Source organism: Xenopus laevis, chromosome 6L (genome assembly GCF_017654675.1).
Source record: "Xenopus laevis strain J_2021 chromosome 6L, Xenopus_laevis_v10.1, whole genome shotgun sequence".
Lineage (NCBI taxonomy): Eukaryota > Metazoa > Chordata > Amphibia > Anura > Pipidae > Xenopus > Xenopus laevis.
The window spans coordinates 90,994,971-91,021,954 of NC_054381.1; the positions used below are offsets into that span (position 1 = coordinate 90,994,971).

Here is a 26,984-nt window from a genome sequence, read left to right on the forward strand (position 1 = left end):
CACAACTCTGTGTCCGCTGCATCTGTGGATGTAAATGAAGCAAGCCATATAGACTTTAATTTTGCGAAAAATATTTTTTAGGTGAAGTTCACCTTTAATGCATTTTCTTAGACCTAGTAACTGAAAATAATTGCTGCAATGGTACAGTATATTTTTATTGTATAAATATAGTTGTGTTTAAAATATGTAGCTTTTGGACTAAGTTCCTGAATACACTCTATACATTTTTCTACAGGTAACAGTATGACAGATTGTTTTTATCTCTCGTGCTTTATCATCTCACTAATGACACAGATCATTCATTTTTTTTTACAGAGTTTATTGAAGCTTACAGTGTTCTGTAAATATAATTGTACATATAGAAATATGAGTGACAGCTAGTTATCGGGTGTTGACAGTCAGCCATTTATTTTGACTTAAAGTTCCAAAATAATTCTGTAGGGTTAAATTCTACTGTAGCTACATATTTGGTAAATGAGGCAAATTTAAACATATCACTCGAATTGTCTTCTAACCTCACCTTATTTAAAACAGTTGATTGAATTGGTTGTAAAATATTGTATTGTTTTTGAACAAAACATGTTACAAAAAATTTTTAAATTCACCCAACTCAATGTCACAAACAGTTGCATTTCACATTAATTTTAATTAACTAATTTGGTTTTAAAAATTGTTGCATTTGGTTGTCCAGAGAGAGTCACGTGACTTGAGTGCTAGCATAAGACAGTTTAATGTAAGTATCGATTGAGTAGAGATTATGATCCAAATTTAAAATAGTAAAGTGTTTATTGTTTCGGTTGTCTGCAGGACACATCTACAGGTATGGCATCATTGTGGCATCATATGTTATTGTACGGAAATGCTTTATTTAGAATGCTCTTGAATACAGCATTGCAGTTTTCCATAGTGCCCTTTGTAAAAGAAAGGTGTAACTAAACACCTCAGCAACAAGGTCACAGTTTGTTTAAACTCGGTGTAGCTTTATGTCATCCCCATACCCTCCATTCAAATCATTTACAACTCTCTGCATGCTCCTTGAAATTAATTTTTCTAAGAAGAACTTGATCAGTGTGAAGAACAATGGTGCATGCACAGCACAATGATCTAGTTTTCAGGGGAAGTGAAGTCATGGGTGGTAAACATGGCAGCCATAATATACTAGTAACGCAATGAAGTTTAGGTGGTGATTTGAAGTTGAAGAAGAATCAAGTTGTTTTCGGGATAGGACCTATCCATATTTTGTAACTAGTATGAATACCCTTTTCATTTAAATAAGATATTCATTTTTTAACAAATTCACCTTTTTCACTTATATATATATATATTTTTTTTATATTTAATTTTTTTTGTATGCTTCGACAATGAGTTGAATCTAAAACCACATTCATAAAAGGTACTTGTGTCCAGCGTACTCATTAATTCTGGTAAAAACAAATGCATTTTGTGTCCAAAATTGCACCTCACTTAGGAAACAGTTCAGAGTTTAACTGTCTAAAAAATGTAATAATTGCAGTAATTTCTACCATGTGACATTATCTGACACTCAGGAGGTTATTTATCAAAGGTTGAATTTTAGAGCTATGTGAGCTTTTTTAAACCTCGAATGAACTCACAACTCCAGTGGTTTCTAATTTAAGAAAAAACTTTATTGGAAAAAGCTTGAATCAGCGAGTTCGGGGTTAACAACCAGAAAACTTGAATTGATCAAGTTTTTGGCAAAAAATTCTTGAATGGCTCGAATTGAATGAGGTTTCGAACGACCCACCAAACAAACCTTGAATATCGTGAAGGCTATTTACATCTTCAAATGGTTCAAGGGACCTTTGACATGACCTTGACAGGTTTTAGATGGTGTATTTTCAGATTCAATCTTTTTTCATTGTCGAAAAACTCGAAAATTTGTGTTTTTTTTAACCTGAAAAATCTATTTTTGACTCAAAAATGACCTTGAAACCTCGAGTTTTTTGTGATTTCCACATAGCCACAAAGACTGTAAAAAATTAAAGTGTATTTCTGTAGGTGATTATCTTTTGACTGTGCCTGTAAAAGGGGTAATATTTAAGTTTACTCCATCAGCAGAGATTTATAACTTTTTTTCCCTTTTCTAAACTAAATTGGAATGATCTTGGGAGAGCTTGAACTGTTTTTCTTGGATGAGGCCTGCACAAAGTTCCGTGGGACAGAGATTCTGTTTGTCCCACTGTCTACAAAATATGCTAAAAATTAAACTCAGTACGACAAACCAGCAATCAGACCTCATAACAAAAAGGAACCCGCTTAGGATTTTATATGCGTATGTAAAAACAATATTGCAAATTTTGCTGCATTTCTATACTGTTCTAGCTTTGCCTTGACCAGAATCCTGAGGCTGCCATGGGTGGCTGACCATGTGTAGTGTTGTAATATTTCCTAGTTTATTCCTGCGCCTGACCTTTAATAATATTTATATGTTCCTTCTATATATTTTCCCTGCATTGTCTTATGTGAGTTCTGCCAAATTCCATGCTAGAATATTTGGTGATTTTATAGTCTGCAGGGTAGTTGAGGAAGGGCAATGCAGAAATTCCTCCTTTGCCAATGCCTATTATTAAATTTTCAATTGACCTTCAGTTTTTCTTATTATTTTTTACTTCCCCAATCTGACTCTTTCCAGCTTTCAAATGGTAGTCACCTTGTGTTCAGATTTTTTAAAAATTGTTTTTCAATACAGTTCTCTAGCAAGTCCCTTTCGCTTGTTTGAAGAGAAAAGTTTGGGAACCCCTCTCAGCATGCATAATAATTTACTACACTTTCAACAAAAAAGATAGCAGTGGTATCTCTTTCATTTCCCAGGAACATCAGAGTACTGGAATGTTTTCTGAACAAAGATTTTTAGTGTAGCATTATACAGTTGTATGAAACTAAATCAAATGGGAAAAACTGGCTGTGCAAAAAATTGGATACTCTTGTAATTTTGCTAATATGAATGCATGTAACTGCTCAATACTGATTACTGTTAACACCAAATTGGTTAGATTAGCTTGTTAAGCGTTGAACTTCATAGGCAGGTGTGTCCAATCATTACAAAAGGTATATAAAGGGTGGCCAATTGCAAGTTGTGCTTCTGTTTGACTCTCCTCTGAAAAGTGACAGCATGAGATCCTCAAAGCAACTCTCAAAAGATCTGAAAACAAATATTGTGCAGTATCATGGTTTAGGGGAAGGCTACAAAAAGCTATCTCAGAGGTTTAAATGGTAAGGAATGTAATCAGGATATGGAAGGCCACAGGCACAGTTGCTGTCAAATCCAAGTCTGTCAGGCCAAGAAAAATACAGGAGCAGCATATTGCGGAGTATTGTGAGTGGTTACAGACAACCCAAAGATCACCTCCAAAGACCTACAAGAACTTGCTGCAGATAGTGTATCTGTACATAGTTCTATAATTCAGCGCAATTTGCACAAAGAACATCTGTATGGCAGAGCGATGAGAAAGAAGCCCTTTCTGCACTCACGCCACAAACAAAGTCGCTTGTATGCAAAAGCTCAGTTAGACAAGCCACAGTCATTTTGGAACAAAGTGCTTTGGACTGATGAGACAAAAATTTAGTTATTTTGTCATAACAAAAAGCGATTTGCATGGCGGAAGAAGAACACCGCATTCCTAGAAAAACACCTGCTACCTACTGTCAAATTTGGTGGAGGTTCCATCATGCTATAGGGATGTGTGGCTAGTGTAGGGATTGGGGCCCTTGTTAAAGTCGAGGGTTGGATGAATTCAACCCAATATCAACAAATTCTTCAGGATAATGTTCAAGCATCAGTCACAAAGTTGAAGTTACGCATGGGTTGGATATTCCAACAAGATAATGACCCTAAACACACTTTGAAATCTACAAAGGCATTTATGCAAGGCAGGCTGTCCATGCTCGGCAGCCATCAAATTTAACTGAACTGGAGAGATTTTGTATGGCCAAAAATACCGCCACCCAGAATCCAGACACTCATCAAAGGCTATAAAAGGCGTCTAGAGGCTGTTACATTTGCAAAAGGAGGCTGAACTAAGTATTGATGTAATATCTCTGTTGGGGTGCCCAAATGTATGCACCTGTCTAATTTTGTTATGATGCATATTGCATATTTTCTGTTAATCCAATAAACTTTGTCACTGCTGAAATACTGCTGTTTCCATAAGGCATGTTATATATTAAAGGAAGTTGCTATTTTGAAAGCTCAGCCAATAATAAACATATGACTTTATATATACAGTGGTGTGAAAAACTATTTGCCCCCTTCCTGATTTCTTATTCTTTTGCATGTTTGTCACACTTAAATGTTTCTGCTCATCAAAAACCGTTAACTATTAGTCAAAAATAACATAATTGAACACAAAATGAAGTTTTTAAATGAAGGTTTACGTTATTAAGGGAGAAAAAAAACTCCAAATCTACATGGGCCTGTGTGAAAAAAGTGATTGCCCCCCTTGTTAAAAAATAACTTAACTGTGGTTTATCACACCTGAGTTCAATTTCAAAGGTTATAAAGCCATTTCTAAAGCTTTGGGACTCCATCGAACCACAATGAGAGCCATTATCCACAAATGGCAAAAACATGGAACAGTGGTGGACCTTCCCAGGAGTGGCCGGCCGACCAAAATTACCCCAAGAGCGCAGAGACAACTCATCCGAGAGGCCACAAAAGACCCCAGGACAACATCTAAAGAACTGCAGGCCTTACTTGCCTCAATTAAGGTCAGTGTTCACGACTCCACCATAAGAAAGAGACTGGGCAAAAACGGCCTGCATGGCAGATTTCCAAGGCGCAAACCACTTTTAAGCAAAAAGAACATTAAGGCTCGTCTCAATTTTGCTAAAAAACATCTGAATGATTGCCAAGACTTTTGGGAAAATACCTTGTGGACCGACGAGACAAAAGTTGAACTTTTTGGAAGGTGCGCGTCCCGTTACATCTGGCGTAAAAGTAACACAGCATTTCAGAAAAAGAACATCATACCAACAGTAAAATATGGTGGTGGTAGTGTGATGGTCTGGGGTTGTTTTGCTGCTTCAGGACCTGGAAGACTTGCTGTGATAGATGGAACCATGAATTCTACTGTCTACCAAAAAATCCTGAAGGAGAATGTCCGGCCATCTGTTCGTCAACTCAAGCTGAAGCGATCTTGGGTGCTGCAGCAGGACAATGACCCAAAACACACCAGCAAATCCACCTCTGAATGGCTGAAGAAAAACAAAATGAAGACTTTGGAGTGGCCTAGTCAAAGTCCTGACCTGAATCCTATTGAGATGTTGTGGCATGACCTTAAAAAGGCGGTTCATGCTAGAAAACCCTCAAATAAAGCTGAATTACAACAATTCTGCAAAGATGAGTGAGCCAAAATTCCTCCAGAGCGCTGTAAAAGACTCGTTGCAAGTTATCGCTAACGCTTGATTGCAGTTATTGCTGCTAAGGGTGGCCCAACCAGTTATTAGGTTCAGGGGGCAATTACTTTTTCACACAGGTTTGGATTTCTTTTCTCCCTAAATAATAAAAACCCTCATTTAAAAACTGCATTTTGTGTTTACTTGTGTTATCTTTGACTAATAGTTAAATGTGTTTGATGATCAGAAACATTTTGTGTGACAAACATGCAAAAGAATAAGAAATCAGGAAGGGGGCAAATAGTTTTTCACACCACTGTACTTTTCATATGACTGTATGTTACATAATTCCCTGAGAGACCATGTTTGACTCTGAAAGTAATACAGGATCCTTTGCTCCGTGAGTGTATAGGTGTAGGATTCGTTATCCAAAATACTGTTTTCCGTAAACTCTGAACTATGGAAAGCCCATCTCCCATAAACATAATTTTAATGAAAAAATTCAAATTTTGCACAATGATTCTTTTTCTCTGAGGTAATAAAAAAAGTACTTTGAACAATCCTATTCGGTTTATTTCATGCGTAAATGATTTTTTTTAGCATACAAAGTATGCAGATACAAATTACGGAAAGGCCCCTTATCAGGAAAACCCCAGGTCTCAAGCATTCTGGATGACTGGTCCCATACCTGTGTATAGATAAATATGAGATTGGAAAAAATAACTATTACCAAAAAGAAAGAGTAGACAAGTATCTGAAAAAGAAAAGAAACAGACTCACTCAGCTGGTCTCCGTTCTCTTTCATATTGTAATGTACAAGCAAAGTTTCTCTTTAGCCAAAATAAGAAATAACATAAATCAGCACTTCTAGTCCAGTTACAATGATTTCAAATGCCCAGACTCTAGAAATGCAACCCAAGTATCCCAGGTCTTGGCAAAAGAGTTTTGTGTATCATATAATGCTATTAAGAGTTCTTCCATATGTCCCATATCTGAAGTCCATTCCATTATGCTGGTTGTTCTCGCTAGTAAGGAATTTTTATACTTATGTGTAGCACCTGGGAGCATAAAGAGCAAAGTGACTGAGGGATCTGCTGCCATATCAACTCCAGTTAAGGTCCCCAATACATGGGCGGATATAAGCTGCAGACAGTGTATGGGCAGGGTATGGGGCCCTCCAATGGGCTTCCCCGACCCTTGGGCACACGATCAGATCAGCCCGATATTGTTGGTGGGCATATGAGCAGATTTCTGTATGGATGACCATCTTTACTGTTCTTATTACGTTATAAATCACGTTATAATTGGGAGAATGATTCCTGTAATATGGATTGGGGATTATTTTATTGTGGTGCCTAGAAGACAAAGCAGGATTAAACATTTCAGGACAATTGTATCCATACAGGTATGATTGTCCTTAAGTGTCCTGCATAATTCCACTGTAATATCACAGTTATTAACGTGTCTTTTTATTTATCACATGTATTCCTGTTTCTTTTTTATTTAACTAATAATTCTAAAACACACTATTTGAGCCAGCTTTACTAGTCCTTACTTTCTATTCAGAAAGAAATGGAAAAAAAATTTCCAATTATAAGCTTTACCCTAAGGGGATATTTCCATATTTTATGACTCTATTATGAAACAGTTATCTATATTTATACACCATTTAGTAGCAGGTGCCTATATTTGTCCCAGCATCTAAAATTATAAATGTTTCCAGCCGTTGGCAATCAGCAATTGTTGCACATAAAGATATATTTAGTCCCCTTTTAAACTGTGCATTTTGCCTAAAGCTCATATTTTGTACAAACAACAGTGACTTTTGTCTGGCTGTGGAATTGTGCCAAGGTATTTGACGAAATGACAGCTGGAATATTATTCAGCGTTTCTGAAATTTGGTGCTCTATGGTGGCTTTGTTTTACCTAGATTGTGTTTTGACATGTATGTTTATGACTACAGTTGTAGAATTAACTTTCTTTATTTAACCTGGACCTAAGCTGTCTGAAAGATTGAGATAGTTCGGTTGCAAATTACTCATGTTTCTTCAAGCAATATTGGCATGGCAGATGGCAGACTCTTATAAGCATTGCTCCATCAACAAATATATGGTATCCATTTTAAATATTAAGCAGTTTGATCACATGCCGAATCTAGCACTGCTATAATAAAGTAGAGCGCCCCCTTTTACGTTTTGTGATTTTTGAGCAGAGATTTGACAGTGTCACCAAATTTGCCATAAAACAGAACTTTACCTTGTTTTTATTTACAGCTCATCTGCACACAGTTCTTTTTACTAACCACAATATCAAAAAGCCCTGCTTGTCTGACCTATACCTTCTACTAAACTTGTAGGTAACCTTCCTTCACTATACAATTACTCCTGTATGTGTATCCAGCTTCAGGATAAAGCATTTGATGCACTTGTCATGCTGCACTTGTCAGTGACTGTGAGCTGTGCATTTTTTTCTTGTCATTTGATGCACCATAAAGGAACAGTTCAGTTTAAAAATAAAAACTAAGTAAATAGTTGCAGTGCAAAATAAAATATAATATATAAAAATATAGTTAGCCAAAAATGTAATGTATAAAGGATGTAGTGACTGGATGTCTAACATAACAGAACACTACTTTCTGATTTTCAGCTCTCTAACGCTGAGTTAGTCAGCTACTTGAAGGGAGGCCACATGGGACATAACTGTTCAGAGAGTTTGCAATTGATCAGTTTGCAATTGATCCTCAGCATGCAGCTCATATTCAGAAGCATCATTTATGACCCACTTCAAGTCACTGATTAGTTACTGACTGGCATCCATTCACTCCAGCCTATAGATTACATTTTAGGCAAACTAACTATATTAAAAACATTTTTAATTGACCCAGTTTTTATTTTTACACTGATCAATTCCTTTACAGAAACCATTCCAAATCTGTCTCTTAACAGTATCTTCACACTGGCCTGCGGACCCCCGTTCTGTGGACCAGTGGTATGCCGAGGGCTGTGCCGAACTGGGCCTCCTCTGGTCCCAGCTGCAGTCTATAAAAGCTAAAAAACTATGAAAACGGCCCTATTTACCTGCAATCACAGCTCCCTGAAACACGTTGCCATGACAAAAGCTGTATGAAGCCCAGGAAGCTTTCTACTAATCACAATATAGACCAAAATACTGTTTGGACAGTTTTTTGGTAAGCCTGAAATGCACCCACGCATCTATATCTCCCCCTGCCCCCCCCCGGTCCTCGTAAAAATTGTCTTGCTTGAAGCTTGTCTGTGGTGCAAAAAAGGTTGGGGACCACTGGTTTACACTCTTCACCTTACCAATTCATAATGCTTAGAAACTCCTGTCCTGAATCCAGTGGAGCTAATCCACAGCTCCACTCTTGGGGTAACACTGGCCACCCACACAATTCCAGACACTCTAGGGGGCATATTTATTATGCTGTGTAAAATAAACGACTGGATAATATACCACACATTGCCAGGCTTCGCCTTGTAAAAAAACTGTGTAAAATTTTAAGGGGCAAATCTGCTGTTTGTATGGCTTAAAATGAAACACATCATGCAATATTTTACACAGCTTTTTACACAGAATATGCCCCCAGGGGCAGCTTCTTATATCCAAAGAAACAACATGTCTCTTCTTTTCACACACCACGATGAGCCTTTATTCACATTCAGTCTTCTCCCCTTCACTCACTTAGAGTCAAGAGTCTTTAAGCTCTCCACACAGTACCATCCACACCATCTGCTATAATTTACAGGTTACATTTTTTAAATGATGGCAGCCCTTTATACCCCTGCCACATAATTATATGTTTAGGAGTCAACCTTAACCCCTTTTCTACCAGACCATACTTTACAAGCTCTCTCACACCCCAGAAAGCCATATATTTCTTACTGGTCATACAGGCCAGCTTAACAAGTAAACTGTTGGCAACATTCATAGTGTTAACAGCTGTATCAAAATGATTACAAACTGGGAAAATGGTGCCAGAGAGATGCATATCAAATGCAAGTTGTTTATGACACACCTAAATACTGTATGAGTTATGCATTTCATTAAGGATAAAATTAAGAAAAATGCTAAACTGCCAACCAAAGTTTGTAAGCGCAATCTAATATTCTATTTCATATTCTTTTGACATGAGGGCACTTTATTATGGGACTGTATACCCTCCTTTGTTTACATTGGCTTATTCAGTTGGGGTTATGTAAAAAAAGATTCATAAACAATATCTGAACTTTAGGTTATTAAAGTTTTTTTTTATACAGGCATAACTGATTTCAGGGGTTGAAAGGTAACAATGGGAAACGATGATAGGCAGGCAAGCACTATATCCCCTTACCATTAACCACTCACAGTGTAATGCAACCAGTCCCTTACTTTGTTTAATGTGAAGTGATGGATTCTGGGACTTGAAGTCCCTCTGCTTTTCAAGGAATCTGTTCAACACCCACTATGGAAAGTGAGCCTAAGGTTTATTGGTAAAAGTTTCTTACAAGTAACATGGCTTCCTTTCATTCTGTGGATTCAGATCAAAAAGTAGGTTATATTTGTTTTTTTAAACTCCAAGCTTCTGTGTGCATTCTTTGGAGTTAGTGCATTCTTTGGAGTTAGTGTTCTTAGTAGTGAATGTGTATGCTTATTTCTAGCATCGAATGTGTATTTGTGCTGTAGGCTATATATGCCAAACTTTCAGGGTAATAGATTGTATGTATGTTCAGCAATCTGTTTTATACCTTCCTGATGTCTTTTTTTGTTTATGGAAAAGTCCTAAATTGTCCTGAATTCTCAACATGAAGGGGACATTGCAAAATGGAAAGGAGTGGCTTTTGGGGCAGATTGTGAGCAGGCTTGAATGAATGGAATATAGTAATTATTAGTTTATATTGGGGCGTGGGAAAATGTCTTGTTTTTCTAACTCTAAATTTGTACAGGTATGCTGAGTGCAAACAGACCTTTAAAGCAGCTCTTCCAAATATACCCACATTTAAGATGGAGAATATTTTGTTGGTTGCTAGTCATAACAAATAAAACAGAAGATGTATTTGCCAGCCTGAAATCCTAACCTGACTTGCTTAAGGCTTTATAATTTTTAAACCTGTTTATCAAAAAAAAAATTTCAAAACTTTCAAAAAAAGTTCATTGCAAATTGCTCACACTAAAATAGCTGAAAACATTGTTGAAATGATGACTGAGAACATGTTTTATATGTTACTTCTTGACATTAAAGAGTAAGTCTAGTGTGTTAGCTTTGAAATTTGAAGCTGAGACACCTGTACTAAGGTGAACCTGAAATACCTTTCATCACCTTTTACACTATTCACAAGACTGAATCACTGGCAGTCAGCATTACTGATGGACATTACGTCAGCGCACACTTCTGACGTTCCAAAGCATTAAACTGTTCAGTTCTGCAATGAAAAAAAGAGGGGGGAAAAGGAAACCTGTCACACAAGAGGTAGGATTTTGAACAGTGCAAATACCAGAGCCGCTTTACCCAGACATGACAGCATGCTACAGGATTGTTACATGAAATCAGACATGCGTTGCACTTTGGAGCTAGTGACAATAAGGTAATTGTTTTAAGCTGTTAAACTGAAAAATGAGTTGCTTAAGCTTAATGCCTACAGTACAATATAACTTTTGAAAGGCATCCATATAAAGGTCACCATATGTTCCAGATCATAGTTTATTATGCCATAAGTGCTGTAAAATTGTTTGCCAACATGCCAGAATTTAATATTTAAATTCAATACATTTTTTTTTATATTTCTGCATCATGCTCCTGGTTGCTACTTGTAAGTGTGGCTTATTATTCATTGATCAGATAATGCAAATAAAACATTTTGTTTTTTCATGATTGCTACAATTTTTGTTTGAGGCACTGATAAAATAGTTAGGAATTTCAACATAATGTTTCTTAAGATATTATGGCTAACCAGAATTATAGGTACTACAGACTGATCACAGTTGATAATTTTTTGAATTTTTTAACTCTAACATGACTCCTCCCTTCTATATAAGGTTTTATTACAGCATTGTATGGATGCTGGGTTTTAATTTGGTGGGGCTGAACTTGATGGTCTTTGTCTTTTTTCAACCCAATTTAACTATGTAACCTATTGAGTCCAGTTTTTTTCTTCTGCCCTGTTTAGGAGGCCATTACAGTTTCAGAATAAATAGTTTTTCATTTTTATTTATTGGAGGCTTGCTCAGGTGAGCTGCTTCCTGGGCTTGAGCAAGTTGTTTTTGGACCTATCTATGCAATAATATACAGTAAGCACGGCGGATGCCCAAACAAATGGCGGCCATCTGGTGACTTCACTTTATTGCATATCGGGTATGACATGTCTGGTCTGGTGCTTCCCATGCCAAAAAAAGGATAAGAAAAGTACTTCTAAGAAGCTACTGAGCTCAAAATGATCTAAGTATTCCAGCATGCAAAAATGCAAAGATTGCAAGGAGTTGCAAGATGATTTACAAGCCTTCCCTTTACATGAGCCAAGTTTATCACACACAAATATTTAGGGTGAGGGTCTGATAAACGAAACAAGAGCCCCCTTGATTACACACTGAACAGGAGCTAACACACCACTTCATTAAAATCTAAGTTAACTGACACAGAATAGTCAAAACCTAAACACAGAGATTCTGCAGAAAGTAGCCAATTCCAGACGAGCAGAAAAAGAGCTGGGATGAAGCACCAAAAGTAGAGTCTGCATTTGCATGTCTATGGAAAAAAAATACCATGTTACTGGCTAAAAATGTAAACTTCAAAGATCCCATGAAAAAGTTTATTCTACCTAAAGAAAGGCTTATGTAGATGCAACTTCCATACTAGCAAAGGCATGCACTGGCCTTGCAGGTACAGTAAGACACTGGCACTGAACTTTCAAAGAAAATGCCAAGATTACAGCAGGCACTGTTGGACATGATTGAGAGACAGCCAAGAACTTGCCTACCTGGCCGATGGCTATATGGATGTGGGCTGGTTAGCCGCAACATCAGCACTAATGTTAGGCCCATTCATTCCTTTTGTGGTACCCAGAAAGTCAAGAAGGGCAGACACAGTTCAAACCTTGAAAGAGATCAAATATTAGTGAATCCACCTCAGCATGACATGGGCACATCAACATTTTATATGTAATATTCAAAGATAAAATGTGGTAGCTGGACACCTTTAGACAACATTTAGCAGTTACAAAGCTATTTGCTGTATTTCTGAGTACTTTTATGACCAACACACAGATTCAAGGAAATTTAAATCTAATAAGTATCCTTAATTTAATTTGTTGGAGACACTGTTTTCTAGTATTGTCCAAAGAAATGCACAACTTGGGACCCTCTTCTTTAATCTTGTTCATCCCCATGCTATTCATTGGGCAAAAAGGTGAATTTTGTGTACCGTTCAGATCTGTACCAACATCACCACTAACCTACCCAGTATCACAAGAAGATACAATGTTACTCTTTACCTGGACTCAGTGTATTGTGTCTGGTTTGTTTAAATACAAATATTAATAAAATATGCCATAAGAATTAGATAAAATTGTGTTTTGGAATTGTGTAATTACGCAATTGAATAAGCAAGTCTAGATTAAAATGTCATTTTGTTGTATCGTTTCACCACTGCATTAGCCAGAGGCTAAACATTTGGGACTGTCTATTGTATGGCTATCTAGAAGGAAATTTCTGTTTTCAGCCATACATTTTGAAAAAACATTCCTTTAAAATGATACAATTACTGCTGATTAAGAAACCATCACCAGGATGTAGGGTATGAGTGGTCCCTAATAGCAGTAGCATTATGACTCCTATTGTAGTAATGCCTACATACTGGAATTTTGAGAGGGTAAAGGTTTCAGTAAACAGCTTCTTTATTGTAGAGAAAAAGTAATGCTGCTCGAGTATTAACTGGCATATGCATTTGTCATAGCTATAGCACATTAAACAGAAAATGTTTGCTTTTCATTTATTTTCCACACAGAGACAGCATAATATGGAGCAACTTTACAGGGGGTTACTGACCCCTTCTAAAAAACAAATGCCCTGTAAGGCTATGAATTTATTGTTATTGCTACTTTTTATTACTCATCTTTCTATTCAGGCCCTCTCCTATTCATATTCCAGTCTCAAATTCAAATCAGTGATGGTCGCTTGGGTAATTTGCACCCTAGCAACCACATTGCTGAAATTGCAAACTGGAGAGCTGCTAAATAAAAAGCCAAATAACTCAAACCACAAAAAATGTAACCAATTGCAGAATGTCACCCTCTATGTACACAATACTAAAAGTTATCTGAAAGCTGAACAACCCCTTTAAGGCTACTATGTTATTGTGCTGTTACAAAAAGCCCAATGCCCCTTTAAAGACGGTGCTGATACTTTTGTCCACCATGCAAAATATCTCAGTTGGGTGGAGCAATAGGGGAGGAATTTGCTGGACTCACAAATGTCTGTTGTCTATAGTCCAAAGAAAAATCAAATAGATATATAACCTTCCTTAACAAAAAACTTTAATCCAAATCAGGGCTTTAATACCAATATAAGCTCTATTCCTCTTTTATGTTAAACAAGGGCACTTAGGACACTTAGCTCAACAATTAAATCTGATGGCAGGAAGCAACAAATTGATCAGTAATATATATATTTTGCCCATATTTGCCTAGACACTAGATTATTTTCCACTGAATTTGCTAGAAAGGTCTTTTCATGAATCTTTCTTACTAACCATGCTGGGCTGGGTAATGAAAAATCACCTTGCCCACTTTTTAAAGAAACATGCACTATTTAGAGAAACATTTACCTGTATAATGGGGATAATGGCACATGGGTGTTTACAGTGCGTTTTGATTATCCTGGTTCTCTTCTTAAACATTTGACGGCAATATTGGTTCTCACATACAGTTTAAAGGAGAAGGAAAGTTATTTTATACTAGGGGGTGACAAAAGTTAGGCACTCCTAATTTGATTGTATGTACTCACATGAAACCCCACGCTGGTGCTCCTGTCTGCAGAAAACTGCACCGACCGGGGTTCTTCCAGCTATCTATCCTCTTCATGATTCTTCCTTCTTCACGTGGGTGCGCCGAACTTTAATGGAAAAGCTGACTATTTCATTCTACTGCGCATGCGTCTGTCCTGTGTAATTTGAAGAAAGAAGAAGTGGGAAGATGTTTACTCCATGGTGCTCACTGGAATAACTTCGGGCCGTGCAGATTTCTGCTGATAGGCCCAGGGTGTCGGGTAAGTAGATAAAATCACTTGGGGGTGCCTAACTTTTGGCACCCCCAAGTAAAAATGCCTTTCCATTGCCTATAAGTAGCTTTCTACAGTCTCAAAAGAAAATCACTGAAAACTTTCTAAAATTAGTTTCAACTCGAATAGTTTTTAGTTTGTACACATTATATTTAACCCTATTTATATATTTTTTTACTTGATCTGTTTTCAGTGTGTGCATAGAAATTGCTTACATTTCCACCACGTCACTCAAATTTACTTTGACGTTGAACATTTTTATAGTCAGCTTGCGGCTGACTGTAGGCTGAACTAAGAAAGTAAACTTTATTTTAGCTCCTGCACACATTTTCTATAGTGGCGTCATTCTCTACCAAAAGTCATATTTTGACATTTCCATTCTTTATTTTAATGTTTACTTCATAGGGATAGTTAAAATGGAAGAGGAACCCCTTTTAATTCTTTGGAGTTTTGTTTATCATTGGCTGAGTGTTCAAAATAGCAACTTTCTTTTAATATATAACATGACTTATGGAAACAGTAGTATTTTAGCAGTGACGTAAAGTTTATTGGATTAACAGAAAATATGCATCAGTAAAATATGATGGCTGCGAGCATGGACGGCCTGCTTCAAATAATCCCATAGATTTTCCATGATATTCAAGTCAGGGGACTGTGACTGCCATTCCAGAATATTATACTTCTCCCTCTGCTTAAATGCCTTTGTAGATTTCAAGGTGTGTTTAGGGTCATTTTCTTGTTGATATATCCAACCCCTGCGTAACTTCAACTTTGTGACTGATGCTTAAACATTATCCTGAAGAATTTACATTGAATTCAATTTAAATTTTTTAACAAGGGCTCCAGTCCCTGAACTAGCCACACAGCCCCACAGCATGATGGAACCTCCACCAAATTTGACAGTAGGTAGCAGGTGTTTTTCTTGGAATGCGGTGTTCCTCTTCCTCCATGCAAACTGTTTTTTGTTATGACTAAATAACTACATTTTTGTCTCATCAGTCCAAAGTACTTTGTTCCAAAAAAAAAGACCGTGGCTTGTCTAAATAAGCTCTTGCATACAACAAGCAACTCTGCTTGTGGCGTGAGTGCAGAAAGGGCTTCTTTCTCATCACCCTGTTACCACTCACAATCCTCCACATATGCCGCTCCTGTATTTTTCTTGGCCTGCCAGCCCTGGGTTTTACAGCAACTGTGCCTGTGGCCTTCCATTTCCCGATTACATTCCTTACAGTTGAAACTGACAGTTTAAACCTCTGAGATTGCTTTTTGTAGCCTTCCCCTAAACCATGATACTGAACAGTCTTTATTCTCAGATCTTTTGAGAGTTGCTTTGAGGATCTCATGCTGTCACTCTTCAGAGGAGTCAAAAAGAAGCACAATGTGCAATTGGCCACCTTAAATACCTTTTCCCGTGATTGGGCAAACCTGCTTATGAAGTTCAAGGCTTAATGAGATAATCCAACCAATTTGGTGTTGCCAGTAATTAGTATTGAGCAGTTACATGCAATTAAATTAGCAAAATTACAAAGGTACCCAGATTTTTGCATAGCCAGTTTTTCACATTTGATTTAATTTCATACAATTTAATGCTGCTTCACTTAAAATCTTTGTTTAGAAAACACCCCAGTACTCTAATGTTCCTGGGAAATGAAAGACATACCACTGTTATCTTTTTTTGTTGAAAGTGGAGTAAATTATTCTGCAGGCTGAGAAGGGTTCCCAAACTTGTTCATAGATATAGAGATATATATAGAGAGAGAGAGAGAGAGAGAGAGAGAGAGAGAGAGAGAGAGAGAGAGAGAGAGAGAGAGAGAGAGAGAGAGATAGATAGATAGATATAGATATAAAAAATGTCTTTGTTTTCTTTTAATAAAATACAGTAAATGTTTCATACGGCCTCACCCAAACCCTTTAATTCATATAAGGAACTGCTCTGGCTTTAGAGATGGTTTTCACTATTGCCGTCTGCTAATCAAAGCACTTTATCAGAAGCTGAGGGATGTGGGCAAACCACTTCACTCAGATTTAACTTCCCAGCTAACAATCTGTCCGCAAACAGCTGTTTTCTTGAATGTGAACACTATGCACAAAACCAGTTTTGAGACATTTACAAAAATATATTATATTGCAGGTTAAGTAAGGGATTTTTTTTTGACCTTTTAAAGTTATAAGGTCATCCAAGTGACACTGTGTTCTGTTTAGTTCTTTGAAAAGGTGTTCTTGTTCCAACTACAGTACATAGCATAGCTTGTTTAAGGAACTTTAGCTCTGACCTTGTAACTATAAGCAGCATAGTAGTTATAATATAGCAGAAAATCCTAAACAACCCATTTTGTGTTGGGCTTTTAAGAATTAAACAGAGGCGCATGTAAACACTTTTGCATTTTTAGTATGATTCACTGCTATAAATAATGTACCACATTGCAGGAAGTGCAAGGGTAACTGTCAGCTATTCCATGCTAAGATGGGCATTACTGAAGATATGCTTCAATACATTAATTTATTATCAAGCTTGTGCCAATATATCCAGTTTAATGGTTTGTCTGCTTTAATGTGATCCCGAGCCATTGGCTTGTGACCAATGTGTTACTCACCAACCCCTTGGATGCTGCTCCCAGTGGCCTCAAAGCAGGTGTTTATTTTTGAATAATTGGAAGCAAATGGTTGCATAAAACCAGGTGCACTACCAAACAGAGCTTCCTTTAGGCTGCCAGTCCACATAGGGGCTACCAAATGGCCAATCACAGCCCTTATATTGCACCACCTAGGAACATTTTTCATGCTTGTGTTACTTCCCAACATTCATTGAAAGTTGCTCACGGGTAAAAAAAAAATTGGACTCCTGATGAAATCCATATAACATAATGACATAATATTTTAGGATGTGTCAGATGCAGAATCTTTTAGCTATTTGGTTGTGCTATGGATGTACAGAATCAATTTTTCCCTTTAATAGATCAATACGTTACTTTGTAGCACCTCGCTGTTTCAACCTTACTTATTAAACTCATATATTAATGAATATTTAATGTTTAAATGAATTTCTAGTAGACTTAAGGAATGAAAACCCAAATTACGGAAAGATCCGTTATCCGGAAAACCTCAGGTCCCGAGCATTCTGGATAACCGCTCCCATACCTGTATATATATATATATATCTCTATCAAGTGTATATCAAGTGCAGTCAGACCTTAATATTTGGGGTCACACACATACAATGATCATATAGTTTATTAGAAATTGCCAAATTGAATGAAATTGTCTTGTGTAGCCAGATTAAAGGAGTAGAAAAGTTCAAAATTAAAGTAAATGTTTAATGTTCTTGAAACAAATAAAGCATTACCTTTAAAAAAAAAAAAACAATCACATAGAAACGTAACCTAACCGCAAAGTTAAACTAAACTTCAGTTTACAACTTAGTTTGAATCTCAGTTCTCCAGCTATCACTAGATTCCAACTCCCTGTATGTTTTATCTGTAATCAAAGGATAAAGCATCTTGTGAGCTGTAATCCAGCAATGTGAGGAACAGAGTCTAATAAAAATGTATCTTTTGACAATACCCTAGTGAATGGAAAAAGCTAAATTGTTGGGCCAAAAGTGAGGTAGAGGGTGAAAGGGAAATTGGATGGGCCATTGCAAGAGCTTTTGGCATTCTTTTTTGACCCACATCACATAAAAACGGTTTGTAGCAACTGTATATTTCAGATTTGCTTAGATCAGTAAGGAAATGTTACACATTTGTGTTAGTGTTTAGCTTGTATATGAGAGTATGTCAAATTTGTCAAGTGTTACTGGTTTATCATTTTTGTAGAAGGGAATGAATTCCATCCTCAATGGGTCAAAATACAAGAAAAAAAGGTAAATGTCACCACTCTCCTTTTTAAAATTGCCTTCTCATAGCCAAAAAGGAAACAGAAGAGTATTTTGCTTCAGTCACTAAATGGGGGACTTGTTCAAGTATTTAGTCCACTTTCAACACAAGTTCTTTTTCCAAAAAGACATGAAAGTATTGCCTGGGCCCCATGACAAAAATAACAAGAGGGGAATTCATTCCAACTGCAATATAATAACTTTCCACAGGGTTTTCTCACTTGTTCCCAATACTGAACCAAGGCCCTGCTTACTTTGAAGGCTTGTACACTGGAATATGACCATTTGTATTTTGTGCCATTATTTTTTTTATACACTTAAGCAATAGTTACTTTGGGTTCAAAAATATATACCATCATATCTCACACACACACTGTAATGAATATCCTGGAAATTATATCCTTATAAACGGTTATTTTACTGGTTAGAATTTGTTCTTAGTGATGTAATTGGTGTCACATGATTCACTGAAATGTATATATTATAAATATAAGGTACCTCCTGTTGTAAGTATCCTCAGAGCTACATGACATGTAGAAAAGCACTTTGCCTGTGGCCTTGTGCCTAAATATGGTCATGGAACTCATCAGTGACATCCTTATTTTACAACAAGGGGTACATTATATGCATAGCATATATATACAGTCATATGAAAACGTTTTGGAACCCCCTCTTTATTCTTTGGAGTTTTGTTTATCATTGGCTGAGCTTTCAAAGTAGCAACTTTCTTTTAATATATAACATGCCTTATGAAATCAGTAGTATTTCAACAGTGAGAAATTTTTTTTTTGGATTAACAGAAAATATGCAATGTGCATCATAACAAAATTAGACAGGTGTATAAATTTGGGCACCCCAACAGAGATATTACATCAATACTTAGTTGAGCCTCCTTATGCAAATGTAACAGCCTCTAGACACCTCCTATAGCTTTTGATGAGTGTCTGGATTCTGGGTGGTGGTATTTTTGACCATTCGGCCATACAAAATCTCTCCAGTTCAGTTAAATTTGAAGCTGCTGAGCATGGACAGCCTGCTTCAAATCATCCCATAGATTTTCAAAGATATTCAAGTCAGGGGACTGTGACAGCCATTCCAGAATATTGTACTTCTCCCACTGCATAAATGCCTTTGTAGATTTTGAAGTGTGTTCAAGGTTAATGCCTTGTTGGAATATCCAACCCCTGCGTAACTTCAACTTTGTGACTGATGCTTGAACATTATGCTGAAAAACTTGTTGATATTTGGTTGAATTCATCGGACCCTCAACTTCAACAAGGGCCCAATCCCTGAACTAGCCACACAGCCCCAAAGCATGATGGAACCTCCACCAAATTTGACAGTAGGTAGCAGGTGTTTTTCTTGGAATGCGGTCTTCTTCCGCCATGCAAATTGCTTTTTGTTCTGACCAAATAACTCAATTCTTGTCTCATCAGTCCAAAGCACTTTGTTCCAAAATGACTGTGGCTTGTCTAAATGAACTTCTGCATACAAGTGACTCTGTGACGTGAGTGCATAAAGGGCTTCTTTCTCATCACCCTGCCATACAGATGTTCTTAGTGCAATTTGCTCTGAATTGTATAACAATGTACAAATACACCATCTGCAGCAAGATGTTCTTGCAGATCTTTGGAGGTGATCTTTAATTGTCTATACCCATTCTCACAATCCTTCACATATGCTGCTCCTGTATTTTTCTTGGCTTGCCAGACCTGAGTTTTACAGCAACTTTACCTGTGGCCTTCCATTTCCTGATTACATTCCTTATGGTTGAAACTGAGAGTTTAAACCTCTGATATACCTTTTTGTAGCCTTTTCCTAAACCATAATACTGAACAATCTTTGTTCTCAGATCTTTTAAGAGTTGCTTTGTCGCTCTTCAGAGGAGAGTCAAACAGAAGCACAACCTGCAATTGTCCTCCTTAAATACATTTTCTCATGATTAGACACACCTGCCTATGAAGTTCAAGGCTTAAGGAGCTAATCCAATCAATTTGGTGTTGCCATTAATCAGTATTCAGCCGTTACATGCAGTCAAATTACCAAAATTACAAGGGTAACCAAATTTTTGCACAGCTAAAAAAATCTTTGTTCAGAAAACTCTCCAGTACTACAATGTTCCTGGGAAACAAAGACATACTGCTGTTATCTTTTTTGTTGAAAGTGGAGTAAATCATTATGCTGGCTGAGTGGCAGGCCCAGAGTTGTGGCGAGGCCACAAAAGCCCGAGGGCAGCAAAATTTTAGGGGTGGCATGACATCCAGCCACATCCTAAAGTGCATGGGGAGCACAGAGTTAAGGCGCATGCGCAAGCGGGGGGGGGTAGATTGTGCATGGATATTGGGTGCTATTGGGTGCTAGAACCCAAGGCACCAGGAGAGAAAAAAGCATATACTTATCACTATGTTAAATTTGCTATATTATTTACTGAACTATTAAAGGATAAGGTATATGTATGGAACATCTGCAAGTTCAAAGCCTATCGTTTGTTTCCATAAATCTTTCCTGAGAAATGCTGAAATTGTGGTTTCTAAATGTAGGCTAAGATTATTTTTCTCTTGGTATATCCTTTATAGTTAGCTCTCTGCAGGTAATGCACATTGATTTTGTTTTTGATGTTATCTACCATCTTTCTTCAAGACAATTTTGTCATTAATAGAAAGCAGCATGTGTGCATCCTGCAAACTCATTTCCTTATTTAAAGTGGGCATCCTTCCTCTAGTGAGATAGGCTTCCTCCCTCTATAGAGAAGTAAGGAGCAAGCCTTTGTAAGCTCTTAAAGGCACATCCCTGCCAATTGACCTTTTGTCCTGAGTTACTAAGATGCATTGTTTAGAGATTTTACAAGGACTTTATAATGTGTTGCAGAGAACCTTACTCACATACCCTTCATCCTTGCATTAAGCAAGTTTCCAGAATGACCAAATATGTTTCTTGTGTTGCCTCACAATATATAGAAAAGCTTAGTTGTACCAAGAATGCTGTGTTATTTATTGTTTATGATGCACATACAACTAGAAATATAGATTTCAACGCTAACCAGCCTCATTGACTATTTGACGTGGCATTTTTGGTGGTTTATCTTTTTTTTCCCATCACTTACAGTCGTTGGGAAGGGACAAAATACTATGGCTTTAAATGTATAGCATTAACAGAAGTTTAATGGTCTTGAGCTCATCCAATATTTTGTAAATGTAGCTGTAATTATTTTCTGAAGCATTGTATTGAAATAAAGATGTACATGAGAAATTGTTTTGCAGTGTAAAGTTATGATGGCATGTTTAGCTGTATAGCACACATTATTTATCCAGTTACCAGCAAAGGGTTATTTACTTTTTCACTATAGGTATGCCTGAATATGTATGTCTTACCTAATTGCATTTTTTTCTAAAAAACAAACAAAATAAAAACTGAAAGGATCACTGACAACTTAACAGGAAGTAGACATGGCCTAGCAGTCCAAGAAGCATTGTAGTAGAAGTAACTGGAGATGTTGTCAGCTTAAAAGAACCTTGAATGGCCCTATCAATACCAAGGACAACCCCTTAGATTTTCTTGGAGCTTGAACAGAGTGGTACTGTCTTTAAAAGGGAACTATTGCGAAAATTTAATATAAGCTTCATCATACCGAAATAAGAAATTTCTAAATACAATCAATTAAATATTCTGCATTGTTTCTGAAATAAACAAGTTTATCTTCACTATCCATTTCTCAGCATCTGTTTCTCTTCATTCTGTCTTTCTGCAGGAGTTGGGTGTAAGATATTCATTGACAGTTAGATCCAATATATCTTATATATCTTTCCTATCAGATGAATTAGAGCTCGCTCAAATAACTGATTCCAGTACAAACAAAATCTAACAAAATAACTGGCTTTTGCACAAATCCTACATGTAGAGAGACATGATGGCTGATAATTTTAAAGGGGAACTCCATAAAAATATAACTTATGCTTTTTGAAAAGTAAACATAATTTCACACAACTTTGCAATATGCATCAATAAATTAAATATGCAGATATCTCTTGATATTTAATGGTTTCTGACAGTTCCCTAAGCCTAGCCCCCTGCTCTCCTGCTGATCTGTCTGACTACTTTGCTGAGCTGGCTGACTACTGTTACTTTGTATCCTTAGACTGAATCCTTAAAACCCCACAATTCCCTGCACATGTGATTTCAATAAGGAACGGAACATTGTAGTGCAATGCATTGTGGGTTATGTAGTTCCTGCATGCTGTCTGTAAGCTGTGGAGAAGTTATCATTTTTAACATCAGTGTTTTAGTCCCTCCTTTCCTGCCGGGATTTCAAATGATGCAGAAAGAGAAGAACTGTTAATAAGCTGAATTGCAGCATAGAAAATGGCATTTATTCATACTTTTTGAAGAAAAAGGTAACTGTAATGGGTATATTAAGGCGTTCTGTGTTTTGTGGGCCTCTTTATCAAATTTTGGTTTGGAAGCCAGAGTTCCCCTTTAATGGAGTGAGCCGTAATACATCTTCTAGGCAAAAGGAACCCCCCTATAAGATATATTGGATCTAACTGTCAATGAATATCTGACACCCAACTCCTGCATGAAGAGAGAATGAAGAGAAACAGATGCTGAGAAAGTTATAGTGAAAATAAACTTATTTATTTCAGAAACAGTGCAGAATTTTCAATTGATTATTATATGCTGAAACCTAACCTAATAAATTTTAATTTTTCTTATTGTTGCATTTTAAGTCTGCTAACAAAAGTATTCACCTGTACAAGGTATAATTCTGCTGGAATATTTCTGAGTGTTTTCGCTATGACGTTTAATGCCAGTATTAGCAGCTGTGTATGATGCACGGAAAACATCAGCTAGTATAAGGATTTTTACATTCTATTGGGTTTTTTTTTGTATTTATTTGAAAAAGAAAAAGTAGCTGCTCATGTTGATAACACTTGTTTGCAGTTGCCATTCTACCAATTACTGTATATATTATATTTAGCCTGTATGCTCGAATGAATGACATTTCAGTAATTTTATTGAAAATCTTTCACGCTGGTTTATGGCCAGCTCACTTCGAATGGAATATACCATATTTAAAAAGCCCTTATGGACATTCGCAGTGTGAATAAAAATTTGCAGTTCTGTTTGTGCATTAAATACACCACTCTTATCCAGGTTAATAAATATAACCACGCGCAGAGCAAATATCTTCACTGTGTGAATTGTTCTGCTCTGTGCAAAGTTTATAAATGAGCCCCCGTATCTTTTAATCGCTGTCATAAATGTTCCAGAAGGCAATTTAGGAAACTGATCAAATTTTGGACTATAAATAGGGCCTTAAGCCAAAAGACCTGTAAACCACTTTATCAACCATTATCACATAATTCAGCTTCTCCCTGTCCAGTGTTAAACACTTGTAGGATAATTCAGTAACCGAACAATATAAATGTGGCAGCAAATGCCATCGGAATCAATATTTGCTCATAAAAAGGCACAATATTGATTTTCATTCAAATTGGGGTTACAGAAATCTTATTTTTAAGCATATACAGTGCTGCTTTGGAGGTTTTAACCCTAATTCCTTTAAAGTTTATCCAGTTGTGCATATGGTGCTTGTGAGAGAGGTATTAAACGATTAAAACTGTAAAGAGTTACACTCTACCAATTAAATGATTTTCTATGCTATCTACCTTGATTTCATGTCATTTAGCTGTGAGCACATCATGCATACTTCTTTACAGATGAAATTTCCATATGTTTTTTGGCGAGGATAGCTTGACATGTGCTGGAAGTGTGATAGGATCATTGGGGGAAGAGTCCATTCCATCCTGGTAGCACTTTGATTAATGGAGGAAATGTCTTTCAGACTTGAGTTTTGAAAGGGTGTGAAAAGACCTTCACCTGACCTACAGGGAATTGATATATTCACACACCAGGAGGTCCTTAAAAGAAACCAGGTGGCAGGCATTTACTGTATTCAGCTTTCAGCTAGTTATGCCAAATAGAACAATCTGTTCTTTTTAAACTAACTTGAAGTTTTTAACTCCCCCTGAATGGTAAATATAATATTCTATTGCTTTTTACACTGATCACTTTGTGTGATGACAAACAAAGGTACCTTGGTTGCATACTTTGTCGAGACTATGCATATTATGCTCCCCTTAACACTACAGATGCCATTTAGTTAGATCAGATTTATGTCATATTGAGTGTCACTAGTAAACTGCAAAAAAAGGCTTTATACAGACTGCAATAAGGCTATGGATTGCTCTACAATGAATTGGGGGGTGGGTGCTTATTTATTGAGAAATCAGACCCTGTGACTGCAAGAGGGTCCAGCAGGGGAGCTAATTAAGAAGCAATTTCAATATGTATTAGAATAGGTCAACTTCAAGGAGTTTTCGGGAAAAGTAAAATATTGGTGGTACAGCCGAATCATTTTCATATAGGAGTCCTTTTAGGTGTTAGCACAGTATATTTTGAAGTAGAATAATATGCTGTATACAAAACTTAATGGCATTTGCTGTTTTGCCTGACCTTCAGTGTTAGGGTAGGACTACATGGACATGTTTGGTGCAATCGACCAGACGACTTCATCCGACATTTCTATCTCTTAGCTTATTTCTGTCGCAGTGCGTCGGATCGCGACGAAAACGTCCATGTAGTCCTACCCTTAGGGGACCCATAGGATAGGATGTCATATTTAGGTTAGTTATACATTTCTGGGATTCCTTGTCCCAAAATCAGTTATCCAGAAAATTTGAATTACAAGAAAGCCATATCCTATAAAGTCTAGTTTAAGCATGTATTTATCATTTTAATTAAATTTCAATTAAATTAAAAATTAAACATTCCTGGCATGGTGCACTACAGTAAAGGCTTGCTGTATTTTGCATCCTCCTTCTGTTAACACAATGGATGTTCTAGAAGTTACTTGAGTTGCCATGGAGTACATGTGCCAGACATACAGGTGTTCAAATAAATGAATTCCATTTACCTTGTCTAGTTGAGGGCATGGTCTCAGGCCCAAATTGTGCACCACACATCTTGGGTATCTCTAGTCACACTGGCAGTGACTATGCATGGGGCCTGTTGATCAGTAGCACAAAGGGTGTTTTTAATGCTGAATGGTCTCTTGCCATCCTTATACTGCCAGATATCACATAAGGCTCCCATAAATGTGGTCTGACCATTGCCTTCTTCTTTTAACTCTTTTCAGCTTTCAAATGGGGGTCACTGAACCCATCTAAAAAAATGTAAGGCTACAAATGTATTGTTATTGCTACTTTTTATTACTTATCTTTGTTTTCAGGCCCTCTCTTATTCGGATTCCATTCTCTTATTCAAATCAATACATGGTTGCTAGGGTAAACTAAGCCCTATCAATCAGTTCAGAATAATGTAATAGAATGGATATATGCTATCTATAACATCAAGCCTGGGTCCATAAGCACTAAGCAAATAATCATGAATTGAAATGCACGGTAACTCCACGCATTTATTTGTGCAAATTCACCAAAGCAAATAAATTACAAAATAGTGATAAATAAATTCATATCATACCACATGGCAGCATCTCACCCCTGTAGCCATACCTTATGTAAGCCACTCCCTCCTAGCAATCAGATTGCTGAAATTGCAAACTGGAGCACTGCTGAATTAAAAACTAAATAACTCAAAAACCTAATAATGAAAATCAATAGCACAGTGTCAGCATCAGTCTCTCTACAAAAGTTAGTTTACTTTAATCTATTTTTTTCCCTTATTTAACTCATATTGAGTATGCTGCTGTGAGTGATTGTTACATGCTGGTTTATAGTCAGTTATTCTATGTATGTGTGTGGATTCTGGTATCCCTTGTCTGCTCTGTGTAATCTACCTATCAATGTGTCAATGCAGAATGATTCATCACCTCCAGAACCCTGTGGAAAGAGAGCTGCCAATTTGTAAAATGTGACTTCTCCTAATCAGTGCAGGGCAACAGGATGTGAAATTCCTTCCCTGCACCTGATTAAAGCCAAATGCACATAGAACAGCTGGGAAGGCGTGGAAGCGCCAAGCATCTCTCCCCTGGAGGAAGGGCAGCAAAATAAAGTTTCAGATTCTTGCTCGATAGTTTTCTTGAATCTCTGAAGTGCTGGACATGGAACAAACCAACATGCTTTGCAAACACATAGCTATATACATCGTGCCACCTTCTGGTGATACATTTTAATCTTTTACTAGTGCTAGATTACTCACTTTCACATCCCAGGAATTTGTGACACTTATCAAATCACCCTTGTTACTATGAAAGAATGCCATTTATTATATTTTGCCTATATGTTGCTTTAGTTTCTTACAACTAAATTACTTGGATTTTCTCTCGCTTTTTCAGAAGTAAGTGAGAGCATCAAGTCCATGTTGAATAGGTAACAGAACCAGATAATTAGTGAGTGTTGAATTTAGATAAATGTACAGGTCTAGAGGGACGCAGTTCCTTCTTTCTGGCTGTCAGTACAACTCTAAAATAGCCACA

At 36.9% G+C, this 26,984-nt stretch overlaps 1 protein-coding gene across 1 annotated transcript in view; it reads left to right on the forward strand.

Annotated features, from left to right (window-relative positions):
- gmds.L (GDP-mannose 4,6-dehydratase L homeolog) overlaps positions 1-26,984 on the forward strand; it is a 347,082-nt gene that overhangs the window by 69,021 nt on the left and 251,077 nt on the right. The gene's annotated exons all lie outside the window — the stretch shown is intronic.